This window comes from Ceratotherium simum, chromosome 17 (genome assembly GCF_057802395.1).
Source record: "Ceratotherium simum simum isolate JZ-2026a chromosome 17, ASM5780239v1, whole genome shotgun sequence".
Classification (NCBI taxonomy): domain Eukaryota; kingdom Metazoa; phylum Chordata; class Mammalia; order Perissodactyla; family Rhinocerotidae; genus Ceratotherium; species Ceratotherium simum.
The window spans coordinates 36,133,243-36,146,226 of NC_141916.1; the positions used below are offsets into that span (position 1 = coordinate 36,133,243).

The following is a 12,984-nucleotide window of genomic DNA, read 5'->3' on the forward strand; positions in this document are numbered from 1 at the left end:
TATACCATGGAATACTACTCAGCCATAAAAAAGACAAAATCGTCCTATTTGCAACAACATGGATGGACCTGGAGGGTATTACGTTAAGTGAAATAAGCCAGAAAGAGAAAGACAAACAGTGCATGACTTCACTCATACGTGGAAGATAAACCAACACACGGACAGATAGAACTGTTTGGTGGTTACCAGGGGCTAGGGGGGTGGGGGTGGGCACCAGGGGTGGAGGGATGCACTTATATGGTGAGTGATAAACAATAATGTACAACAAAAATTTCACAATAAAAAAAAATTTAAACTAAGCACACAGAAACATACATTTCATTAAAATCGCATGTGATGATGAGAAACTTAAGATATTTTGATAAATTTACTTGGAACACATTTATAAGTAAAACATATAGGTCAGACCAAACTATTGAAGCATCTTTTCAGATTTCTTGAATTTCTCTGAATAAGAAATATTTTCCATAATGAAGGGAAGAGCTGTAGTTTTGCACGTATAGCTGATATTGAAATCTCTATTAAAACCTCTTTTCTCGGGGCCGGCCCCGTGGCTTAGTGGTTAAGTGTGCGCGCTCCGCTACTGGCAGCCAGGGTTCGGATCCCGGGCGCGTACTGACCCGCTGCTTCTCCGGCCATGCTGAGGCCGTGTCCCACGTACAGCAACTGGAGGGATGTGCAACTATGACATACAACTATCTACTGGGACTTTGGGGGGAAAAAAAAGGAGGAGGATTGGCAATAGATGTTAGCTCAGAGCCAATCTTCCTCAGCAAAAAGAGGAGGATTAGCATGGATGTTAGCTCAGGTCTGATCTTCCTCACAAAAACATAAAATAAAATAAAATAATGATAAACACTTGCTTTAAAAAAAAAAAAAAAACCTCTTCTCTCAAGCTTTCCCACCCTCACGCTGATAGCTCAGATTCCACTTAACATGGACCATTAGAAGCAGACACTCATTTTCCAGTCCTTTGTTTTAAAATCTCTCAATCAACTGTTTGCCATTTTCACTGCTGAGTTCAAAACCTTTATCATCTCAGGCATTTATAATTTTATAACTGCTTATGCCTCTCTGCAATCCACCTGGCACACTGCCACCAAATCCTACCCTTCCCTCAGGCTGGCTCAAATCTAGTTTGTAAGTCTATTATGCACAATGACAGAGGTTTCACAGAGGGTGGTTAATCCAGCTCAAGAATTCTCTACTGACCTCACACCATCCTGATGAGGAAGGATGGGTCCCAAGTGTAACAAAAGAGTCCAAATATACTCTGAGAATCTAAGTAAGTGATATAGTTAACAAAAACCCCAAAACTAAACTAAATTTAGCATCTTGAAGTGTTGACATTTTAAAGGTTCGACAGTTGGCAAAATCAAAGTAACCCAGCACAATCCAACTCTCCAAATCCACATCTGAGTTATATAAATTGTAATGCTGGCAAAATCAAAATAACATGGAAAAGAGACCAGCACCGTAAAATGCTTCATTAATGGAGTGGAAGAATATCATAAACTCCCAAATACCTCAAACAATGTAAGGAAAAAGTCTTCAAGTACATTGACTGGGCACCAAGCTACTGGCTGTGAAAGAAAGCTTTTTACATTGTTTTGTCAGGCATTTAATCATTGTAAAGAATCTTCATTAATGCTGAAACCAGCAGCAGTCAAGCTGGTCAGAAATCAGATATTTAAGAGGATCCCCTGTATCTCCTACTGCTTCAACTTGCTATCTCTATGACCATATTGCACAGTCAACAAGCTATAGCCTGCTGCCTATTTTTGTAAATAAAGTTTTATTGGGACACAGTCATGCTCATTCATTCAGGTACTGTCTATAGCTGCTATGTGCTACAGTGTGAGAGTTGAGTAGTTACAACGGAGACAATATGGCCAGTAAAGCCCCAAATATTTACCACCTGGCCCTCTACAGAAACAGTTTGTAGATCCCTGACTGGATGATAATATGGAAGAAGATAACCCTGATGATGACCTGGCTGAACACTCGATCAGAAGTGCAGCCATAAGAGGTGTGGCAGCAAACATGCCATTTTTTCCTCTTTACATCAAGGAGCATAGTGGATTTTCTAACAGTATGTTTCAATAGTGAATATTTTTGATAAGGAGAGGAAACAATAGTGATTAAAATACAATTATTATTATTTTTTTAATTCGGTAAACAGTAATTGGATATACACTTTCTGCATACTCTGTAGCATTAGTGTTATAGAGAATATGTGTACTTTACAAATCATTTCCATGGTACTGATACTTTTAAAACTGATACTGATGTTATTTGCGAATATCGAGTAATTAGTACATTTTTTCTGTAACCAACTATAGATTATCTGTAGTTTTATTAATATAGGACATTGAAATACTATGTTTCTATAGGAAATAATATATTAAAATAATGCATCATTGTATTTATGAAATTAAGAGGTCTTAGATTATCAATAGAATAGCAGTTAATGGTCCAAGAAATGTAATAATTAAGCATAGTCTGGCCTTTGAATGTATTGCTTTCTTTGTGCCATAGTTTGGATATATTTTGTGATACGCAATTAACTTTGAAAACTAACCACCTGTCTGTACAGTATGTGTGAGGAAATGCTTTTTGAGTCCTAACTTTGTTCTAGACGTTAATCTGGGGCTGCTTATCTTTTAAAATCTAATTTTAGGAAAAAAGAGAAATTCAAAGATACCTATTGAGTTTACAAAAGAAGTTAAATATTATTAATTAGAATAATAAACTTTTCTACTACATTTAGAGTAACATAGGATGTCTGTTTCATACCAAACATCTCAGCAAAGATGCTTGTGGCATTAGTAATAGTTCTGCAGAGCATTGAGGCTGTAAAAATAATTCTACGTATGATAGACAAAACTCAATATTGGATTACAAAAGAATAGAATCCATCCTATCCAGACAAGCTGTTTTAAAAGGTCATCCTACTGAACCTCAGAGAAAGTTCTTTTAAAACAAGTACAATTATGCAGAATGAATTCATTCTGCTTCTCACAGTCTCTCTACTTGGGATTATAAAGCATGAGAAACACTGTAGATTTAAACTGTTACAGAAAAAATGTGAAAACCATGGCTCCTGAACAAAACAGGTTTTTCTTTTCTCCTGAATAAAGCATTCTTTTGATCATGGGGAAAAACTACTCAGAATTATTTTATCATTAAGTGTAACTGTATTAACCACTTTAACATTTATCAATTACACATTAGGAAACAAATGGATTAAAATAAATTTTGAGAAAATTTAGACATACTCTAGCATAATCTATATCCCAAGAGAAAGATACTTTATCCCTTTTGCCTCGTTTTTATTTTAAAATTTATTTTTTACCTTTTTAATAGTGTGCTTCTTTGTAAATTGCCCTAAATCCTTTTAAACAGAGTGAGGCACAAATAACCAAACAAGTGAAGATTGACATGAAAACAAAATCGACAATTAGGCTGCCATTTACTGATGGACTAAACAAGTTAAGGATAAACATCTCTGGGGAAGCAACCCAATTATATATTGGTTAGAAGGCTGATTCAAAGACAGCATAGTTTGAGACTGATAGTTTCTTTAACCAGTAGATAAAACTGTTTTTTTTAATTAGAATAATCACTAATAATAATAATAAAGCAATAGAAAAGTTTCAAGTTTTAATAATATAAAAGAGTACCAATGAGACAGTCTTGTTAAGAGATATTCTGTTAAGAAAATACTTTGGATCTTGAATTAAGGCCAATCACGAATACATAGCACAGCAGATGAGCAACTAAACATGCAGCATTTATATATAGTGGCAAAAGACATTGATTTACTTGCAATGAGTAAATGGGACATTATAAAAAGTGACAAAACATGAACATATGCACACAATTTGAGCAGAGATGAGATAATTAAAGTTTTATGTCTCTTGAATTTGGGGCTTATTGTTTTAGCCACCAGAGGTCACCCTTCCCCAGACAGATGAAAAGCAGGGTTTGTGAAGCAGTTGTCACTTATTGTGTATTTGTTACAAGGACACAATAAAAAAATACACATGTTCACAATATTCTCTCCCCACCCAAACCATATCCGAGGACTGAAACCCCCTCACCTTTCCCCTTCAGGCAGAAAAGCAGGTAATAGAGACTAGAACTGAAAACAGCCTGAGGCTAAAATGATCTCTGTAAGAGTTAAGTCGAACAGTGAGGGACAGGCAGAGGGGATGCAGATCCCTGGGAGAAGAAAGATTTGTGGAACAGCTACCACGCTAGTGAGAAACAATGGAGAGAACCGGATGAAAGAGGTTTTACAAATTTTTACTGTATATTATAAATATAACCATTCCTGAACATTTTTCAGCTAAAGACTGCAGTCAAGATTTATATTGCTTTTAAAATTAGTTTTGCATGTCAAACTTAAGTTTTGTGTACCAAATCTGGCTTTAAGGAAAAAGCAAATTAGCCAGGGCTCTTTCAAGGTTCAACATATATATTTACAATCAAATTGGAGAGAAAGAAACTCTTAATTCATGATAGTGTCTTGCACTAAGCATGTGGTCAGTAAACATCTTCCTCACTCACCCCACCTCACATATAATACAAGGAAGAGCTGACAACCAAAAGTTTCAGTCTCTGTTGTTTCTATTCCATTGGGTAAGGAGAGCCCAATTCTCTCCATTTACTGTCACTGTACTGTAGCCACAGGTAGAAGTAAAATTCAAGCATTGGAGTAGGTTTTTATAATTTCATGTGTGCGGATTACAGCAGCCAAAGGACAATTCAGCATAGACTCTTATGACTACCCAGGGGTTTAGAACCTTCCAAAACAAATCTTTCTTATTCCATGTAGCACTAAAGGAAATCCCAAAGAAAAGGTATTTAGTAGCCCAGAAGAAGTCCTTAGCAGTTTGTGAAATACTTGTTTAGAAAACATTGTTTTGTATTCCAACATAATGGCAAATAAGGCTAATGCATATCATTATATCTTTTGGATACATAACTTTTTTCCCCAACTACAAAGGTAAAATATGTTCATTACAGAATATTTAGAAAATAGAGAAAGGCTCTAAGAAAATAAAATCATCTATATTGGAGAGAATATGGGGAAAGGGAATGAAGTTCTGAGTGAAACATTTTTAAAATATGCAAAAAATTAAATTTAATCATGACTTCAAATTCTTATAATTCATCTCACAAAATCCACTATAACCTGTCTTCCCTTTACCAATGAAATACTTCCAACCAGCTCACCAAGAATCTCATGATTGGTGGGCCATGTTTTCACACTAAGTTTACTCTTTCCTTGTACCTTGTTTGATGTCGCTACAGCACTGGCACTGCTGACCATTCCTTTGTAAACACTCTCCTGTCTTGATTTCTTACATCCTCCTTTCCATGGCTTCTCCCTTCCGTGGCTTCTCCCATCCATCTGGTCAATCTCCAGTAGTTATCACTGTGTGGTGTTCTTTTTCAAGTTAACATTGACTACTGAATTTCTGGATCTGTCCTCTATGGCACTCATTTACAGCCTCTCCCTGAGTGACCAAAGCCATTCTCATGGTATCAACTACTAGCTACATGTTGATAGGCCTAACACACAATAGATGTTTAATAAATGTTTAATTTTATCAATGACAATGACTTTCAAATCTAATCTCCAGCAAGTTCTTAGCTCCAAGTCCAGAACCACAGAGCAGAAGCCTCTCATCCACTACAGTTGAGAATGGTAATTGACTGGTTAATTGTAAAAGTGGTTAAGCGGTGAGTCATGAAAAATGACAAATATTTTACGTATTTAACTTTAATCAAATAAATGTCCAATCATTTGCCAATATTTTTAGAGTCAAGATCATTATATAATGATAATGGGTCAATTCACCAGGAAGACATAAGAATTATAAATATATATGCAGCGAAAATCACAGCATCTAAATATATGAAGCAAACATTGACAGAACTGAAGGAAGAAATAGACAGCAATATAATAATAGCAGGGGACTTCAATACCCCACTTTCAACAATGGATGGATCATCCAGAGCAGATCAACAAGGAAATGGAGGACTTGAACAACACTATAGACCAAATGGACCTAAAAGACATAGACAGAACATTCTACCCAACAACAGTAGAATATATATTCTTCTCAAGTGCACATGAATCATTCTCCAGGATAGATCACATGTTAAGTCACAAAAAAAAGCCTTAACAAATTTAAGATTGAAATCATAAAAAGTATCTCTTCTAACCACAATGGAATGAAACTAGAGATCAATAGAAGGAAAATTGGAAAATCTGCAAATATGTGGAAATTAAATAGAACATCTTGAACCAGTGGGTCAAAAAGCAAAAGAGAAATTAGAAAATATCTTGAGACAAATGAAAACACAATATATCAAAATTTATGGATGCAGCAAAAGCAGTACTAAAAGAGATGTTTATAGTGATAAATACCTATATTAAAAAAGAAGAGAGATCTCAAATAGACAACCCAACTTTACACCTCAAGGAACTAGAAAAGGTAGAAAAAACTAGGTGCAAAGTTAGGAAACAGAAGGAACTAATAAACATTAGAGCAGAAATAAAAAACAGAAAAATAGAAAAAGATCAATGAATATAGAGTTTTTTTTAAAGATTAACAAATTGACAAAACTTTAGCTAAACTAAGTGAAAAAGAGAGAAGACTCAAATAAAATTAGAAATTAAAGAGGAGACATTATAACTGATACCAAAGAAATACAAAGGATGAAAGACTACTATAAACAATTCCATGCCAACAAATTGGACAACCTAGAAGAAACAGATACATTCTTAGAAACATACAACCTACCAAGACTGAATCATGAAGAAACAGAAAGTCCAAACAGACTAATAATGAGTAAGGAGGTTGAATCAGTAATCAAAAATCTCCCAACAAAGAATCCTCAAGGACCAGATGGTTTCACTGGTGAATTCTATCAAACATTTAAACAAGAATTAATGGCAATCCTTCTCAAACTCTTCCAAAAAATTGAAGAGAAGGGAACACATCCAAACTCATTTTACGAGGCCAGCATTACCTGATACCAAAGCCAGACAAAGATAGTACAAGAAAAGAAAATTACAGGCCAACATCCCGGATGAATGTAGATGCAAAAATCCTCAACAATATACTAGAAAACCAAATTCAAAAGCACATCAAAAGGATCATACACCATAACCAAGTAGGATTTATCCCTAGAATTCAAGGATGGTTCAAAATATGAAAATAAATTAACATGACATCCCACATTAACAGAGTGAAGGATAAAAATCACATGATCATCTCAATAGATGTAAAAAAGCATGTGACAAAATTCAACACCCTTTCATGATAAAAAAACTCTCAACAAACTAGGAATAGAAGAAAATTACCTCAACTTATAAAGGTCCTATATGAAAAGCCACATTTAACATCATCCTCAACAGTGAAATGTTGAAAGCTTTTCCTCTAAAATCAGAAACAGGGCGAGGATTTTCACTCTTGCCATTTCTATTCAGCACAGTACTGGAATTCCTAGCCAGGAGAATTGGACAATAAAAAGAAATAAAAGGCATCCAAATGACGGAGGAAGTAAAATTATCTGTTTGCAGATGATAGGATCTTATATGTAGAAAACCCTAAAGAATCAAGAATAACAAAAAAACTGTTAGAACTAACAAATGAATGCAGTCAAGTTGAAGGATACAAAACCAACATACAAAAATCAGTTGTGTCTCTATACACTAACAACAAACTATCCAAAAAAGAAATTAAGAAAACAATCCCATTTATAATAGTATCAAAAAGAACACTTAAGAATAAACTTAACCAAGGAGGTGAAAGGCTTGTACACTGAAAACAACAAAACATTGATAAAAGAAATTAAAGAATACACAAACAAATGGAAAGACATCCCATATTCATGTACTGGCAGCCTTAGTATTGTCAATATGTTCAAACTATCAAAAGCAATTTACAGATTCAATGCAATCCCTATCAAAATCCCAAGGATATTTTTTACAGAAATAGGGAAAAAAATCCTAAAATTCGTATGGAACCACAAATGACCACCAATAGCCAAGAAAATCTTGAGAAGAACAAAGCTGGAGGCATCACTCTTTGTGATTTCAAAATATATTACAATATATCAATATATACAATATACAATATTACAAGAAAACAAATGAAATCGGACCCTTATCTTACACCATATACAACAATGATCTCAAAATGGATCTAAAGACTTAAATATAAGACCTGAAACTGTAAAATTCCTAGAAGATAAGATAGGGGGAAAGTTTTAAGACATTAGGCTTGCCAATCATTTCTTGGATATGACATCAAAATCACAGGCAACAAAAGCAAAAACAGACAAGTAGGAGTAGTACATCAAACTAAAAAGCTTCTGCACAATAAAGGGAAAAGTCAACGGAGTGAAAAGGCAACCTACAAAATAGGAGAAAATATTTGCAAACTATGTATTTGGTAAGAGCTTAATATTCAAAACATATAAGGAACTTTTACAACTCAGGAAAAAAAAACAAAACCCAAACAACCAAATAACCCAATTTAAAAGTGGGCAAAGGACTTGAATAGATATTTTTCCAAAGATGACCTACAAATGGCCAACAGATATATACAGAGATGTTCAACATCACTAATCATCAGGGAAATAAATATCAAAACCACAATGAGATATAACCTCACACCTGTTAAGATGGCTATTATATATACATATATACTAAAAAACAGAAAATAAGCGTTGGTGAGGATGTGGAAAAACAGGAACCCTTGTGCACTGTTGGTGGGTGCACTGTTGTAAAATGGTGCAGCTGCTATGGAAAACAGCATGGAAGTTCCCCCAAAAATTAAAAATAGAACTACCATATGATCTAGCAATCCCACTTCTAGGTATTTATCCAAAATAATTGAAATCAGGATCCCAAAGAGAAATTTGTACTTCCACGTACACTGCAGCATTATTTACAATAGCCAAAATTGGAAATAACCTAAATGTCCACAAATGGATGAATGGAGTAAAGAAAATGTATTATATACATGTGATTGAGTATTATTCTGCCATAAAAAAGACAGAAATCCTATGATATGCTACAACATGGATGAATCTGGAAGACATTATGTTAAGTGAAATAAGCCTGTCACAGAAAGACAAATACTGTATGATTCCACTTACATGAGGAAGGTAAAGCAGTCAAACTCATAGAAGCAAAAAGTAGAATGGTGGTTGCCAGGGGATAGGGGGAGGGGGAAATGGGGAATTGCTGTTCAATAGGTATAAAATTTCAGTTATGTGAAATGAAAAAGCTGTAGAGCTCTTCTGCACAACATCATGCTTATAATTAACAACACTGTAATGTACACTTGGACATTTGGAGTGTAGATCTCACATTATGCTTTCCTCTCTTTTTTTTTTTTAAAAGAACTTCCTTTAGAATTACGCGTGAGGTGAATCTGTTAGCAACTAATTCTCTCAAATTTTGTTGATCTGGAAATGTCTATTTCAACCTTACTTTTGAAAGATAGTTTTATTGGCCATAAGATTCTTAGTTGATAATTTTTTCTTTATCATACTTCTGACCTCCATTGTTTCTGATGAGAAGTCAGATGTTAATCTCATTGAGATTCCATTCTAAGTGAGGAGTCATTTTTCTCTTGCTGCTTTCAGATTTTTCTCTTTGTCTTTCAGTATTTTACTACAATGCATTTGGGTGTGGACCTCTTCTTATTTATCCAACTTGGAGTTTGCCAACTTTTTTGGATATATAGATTAACATTTTTCATCAAATTTGGGATATTTTCAGTTATTATTTATTCCAATTTTTTTCCTGCTCTTTTCTTTCTTCTCTCCTTCCAGTACTCCCATTACACAGATGTTGGTGACCTTCATGGTGCCCTCATTTCTCTGAGGCTCTGTTCATATTTCTTCATTCTTTTTTTCTATTTTTTTGGATGGCATGGTCTCTAACAAGCTATCTTCAAGTTCATTAGTTATTTCTTCAGCCTGTTCAAACCTACTGTTGAGCCCATCTAGTGAATTTTTCATTTTGGTTACTGTACTTTTTATTGTACTTCAGAATTTCAATTTGGCTTCTTTTTTATTATTTCTATCTCTTTATTGATATTCTCAATTTGATGAGACACTGTCACGATAGCTTCCTTTACTTCTTTAAGCACAGTTTCCTTTAGTTTCTTGAACGTCTTTACAATAGCTGCTTTGAAGTCTTTTTCTGTTAAATTCAAGATCTGAGTCCTCTCACAGGCAGTTTCTGTTACTTGCTTTTTTTTCCTGTGTATAGGTCACACTGTCTTGTCTCTTTTCATGTCTCATAGTTTTTTGCTGAAAACTGGACATAATATATTGTATAAACTCGGGATACTGATTCCTCTTCCCTACTCTTTGGGGCTTGTTTTTGTTGTTGTTTGCTGTTTGTTGAGTGACTTGGCTAAACTGTCTATTTCCCCTGCAGTGCAAAGCCTCTGGTGTTGCTCCTCCTCAGAGGGTGCAGTCTTGAGCATGCACACGGTCACCAGGAAATGACAGCCTCACATTAGCAGGACTCTCTTTGATCGTCTCTCTCCCTTATCGCTGTTAAGCTGTCTGCTCAGCTCTTTAGCTGAGCTGATTTCTGGCTGATTGCTCTATTGTTTTAAACAATGCTCTGTGGCATAAGTTGTTCCTCAGTCTGATCAAATTAAATTTGGGCAGTGGTAGCTTTTTCGGCCAGTCTTTGAGGTTTGTTCTGGCCTCAGGAGGGCTCTTCTTAGCTCTTTCCCTGGTCCTCTTTTGTGAATTAGCTGGCCTATGGTTTAGCTTTTTGCTCTTAATTAAGCAGATCTACTAGCATCCTCTTATTTGCTTATGCTTGAGACCTCCATTGTTTTTGAGAGCAGCCTTAGACTTGAATTTCCCCACATTGTTTCAAACAAAATCAGTTCCTTTGGGGAGAGCTTTGGTGGTCTCTGTTCTTATGGACTGCCTCTTCCCCTAGGTAAAATCTCTAAGCCACTGCTCCAGGGGCTGAGAGCGGGCAGTAGCCTCTGGTCTTCTTGGCTTGCCTCTCCTGGTGTGGGACTTCTGCTCTTCAAGCAAGGTAGAGTGAGGGCAATTGGGGCCCCAGCCTGCCACACTTGGAAGAGAGTCTCCATTCTATCAGCAGGGGCTGGGTGGAGGAAGGGAGCCCTTGACCTTTTGGACACCCTCACTAGGAATTTAGCCTCTATAACTTGAAGCCAGAGTGGATGGGAATTGCTGGCAGCCTGCCCTCCGGGTAAGACATGGCATCCTTTCACTGGGAGATGAAAGGAGAGGGAGCCCATCTTCTTAGTCACACCGTTGAGAGTGCAGCTATAATAATGCTGAGCTGGGGGGGAGTGGTGGAGGGTAGGAGCAGGTCATAGCTCAACTGCCATACTGGTTGTTCTCACCAAGCGTTAGCAGATTTTCTTGGATAAATGTTTCTTCATTTGGTGTACACCTGTAGGACAATATCCAGTGACTTTAATTTGTTTTTAATAGTTTTCACAGTTATGCTCATTTTGCAGGTCTGTGGAGCTTCTCACACCGCCATTCTAGAAGAGGAGCCTCTCTTCAGTATCTGTATTTTAAGTGCAGGAAGAAGGAAATAGTTTTTGAAGTCATCTGGCAAAGAACTCTCCTAGATTTTAAAATTTTTATTCCAATATATATTATTAACAAAAAAATAAGTAATATATTGCACACTTAGAATAGGCTAGGCATTGTTCTGAGTACTTAGAAAATATTAACACAGTCCTCTATAAGGTGCATACATTGTTTTATTATCCTCATTTTATAGATGGGAACAGAGGCCTAGGAAGCTTCAGTAATTTACACAAGGTCACACAGCTAAGAAGTGGAGAAGCAGCGATTAAACAAAGGCAAATTTGCTCCACAGACTGTATATTTTTTATTTTACTTCTCTTTTTCTATGAATAGATAAATAGATACTTAAAATTTGGTTCATAATGTAAATAAACTTTAATCCTGCTTTTACTTAGTATTGTATGATAGTCATATTTTTACTTTATTCTTTGAAAGGAGTTTCTAATGGCTCCATAATTTTGTTCCATCTTGCCAAATTTCCTTCACTTTCACAGCAGTGTATGATAATGTCTGTCTCATTATCTCCTCACCATCACTAAATACAACATTCTCGTTTAAAGAATAGTTGTCAATCTCTTTGTAAAATATTTTCTCTTATGGTTGATTTATCTTATGTTTACATTTTATTTTTACAATTGTTTCATTACTAAGTGTCAAAGTCACTTAGTGACTCCTATTCAGGCTGCTATAACAAAATACCATAGACTGGATGGTTTAAACAACAAACTTATTTCTCACAGGAATAAAAGTGAGAGGCTAGAGGGTCCAAGATCAAGTTGCCAGCAGATTTGGTGTCTAATGAGGGCCCACTGCCTGGTGTGTAGAGGGCCACCTTCTTGTTATATTCTCACATGGTGGAGAGAGGGATAACTAGCTCTCTGGTCTCTTCTTATAAGGGCAATAGTCCCATCATAGAGGCTCTACCCTCATGACCTCATCTAAGCCTAATTACCTCCCAAAGGTCCCACTTCCAAATACTATCACATTGAGGTTAGGTTTCAACATATGAATTTTAGCGAGATACAAACATTCAGTCCATGCACTAAGTGAATTAATTTTCTGGGACTGCTGTAAGATATTTCCACAAACTGCTTGGCATAAAACAACAAAAATTTTTCTCTCACATTTCGGGGGGCCAGAAGCCCAAAACAGTTTCAATTATGAGGCCAAATCGAAGTATCAGCATGGCCATGCTCCCTCCAAAGGTTCTAGGAGAGAATCTTTTCCTTGCTTCTTCAAGCTTCTGGTGGCTCCAGGCATTCCTTGGCTTGTGACCACATCACTCCAATCTCTGCCTCCATGGTCCCACTGCCTCATCATTTTCTGTCTCAAAAACGCCCTCTGCCTTCTTAT

General features: G+C 36.0%; 1 protein-coding gene across 4 annotated transcripts in view; it reads right to left on the bottom strand.

Annotated features, from left to right (window-relative positions):
* Positions 1 to 12,984, bottom strand: part of RASSF8 (Ras association domain family member 8) — a 127,105-nt gene that overhangs the window by 50,242 nt on the left and 63,879 nt on the right. The window contains exon 1 of one of the 4 annotated variants that reach the window (XM_087442663.1): positions 9,184 to 9,202. The exons of the other annotated variants lie outside the window; for them this stretch is intronic. The gene's annotated coding sequence lies outside the window, so the exon portion shown is untranslated. Of the gene's footprint in view, positions 1 to 9,183; positions 9,203 to 12,984 lie in introns of those variants that run through there. 4 annotated transcript variants of the gene reach the window in all.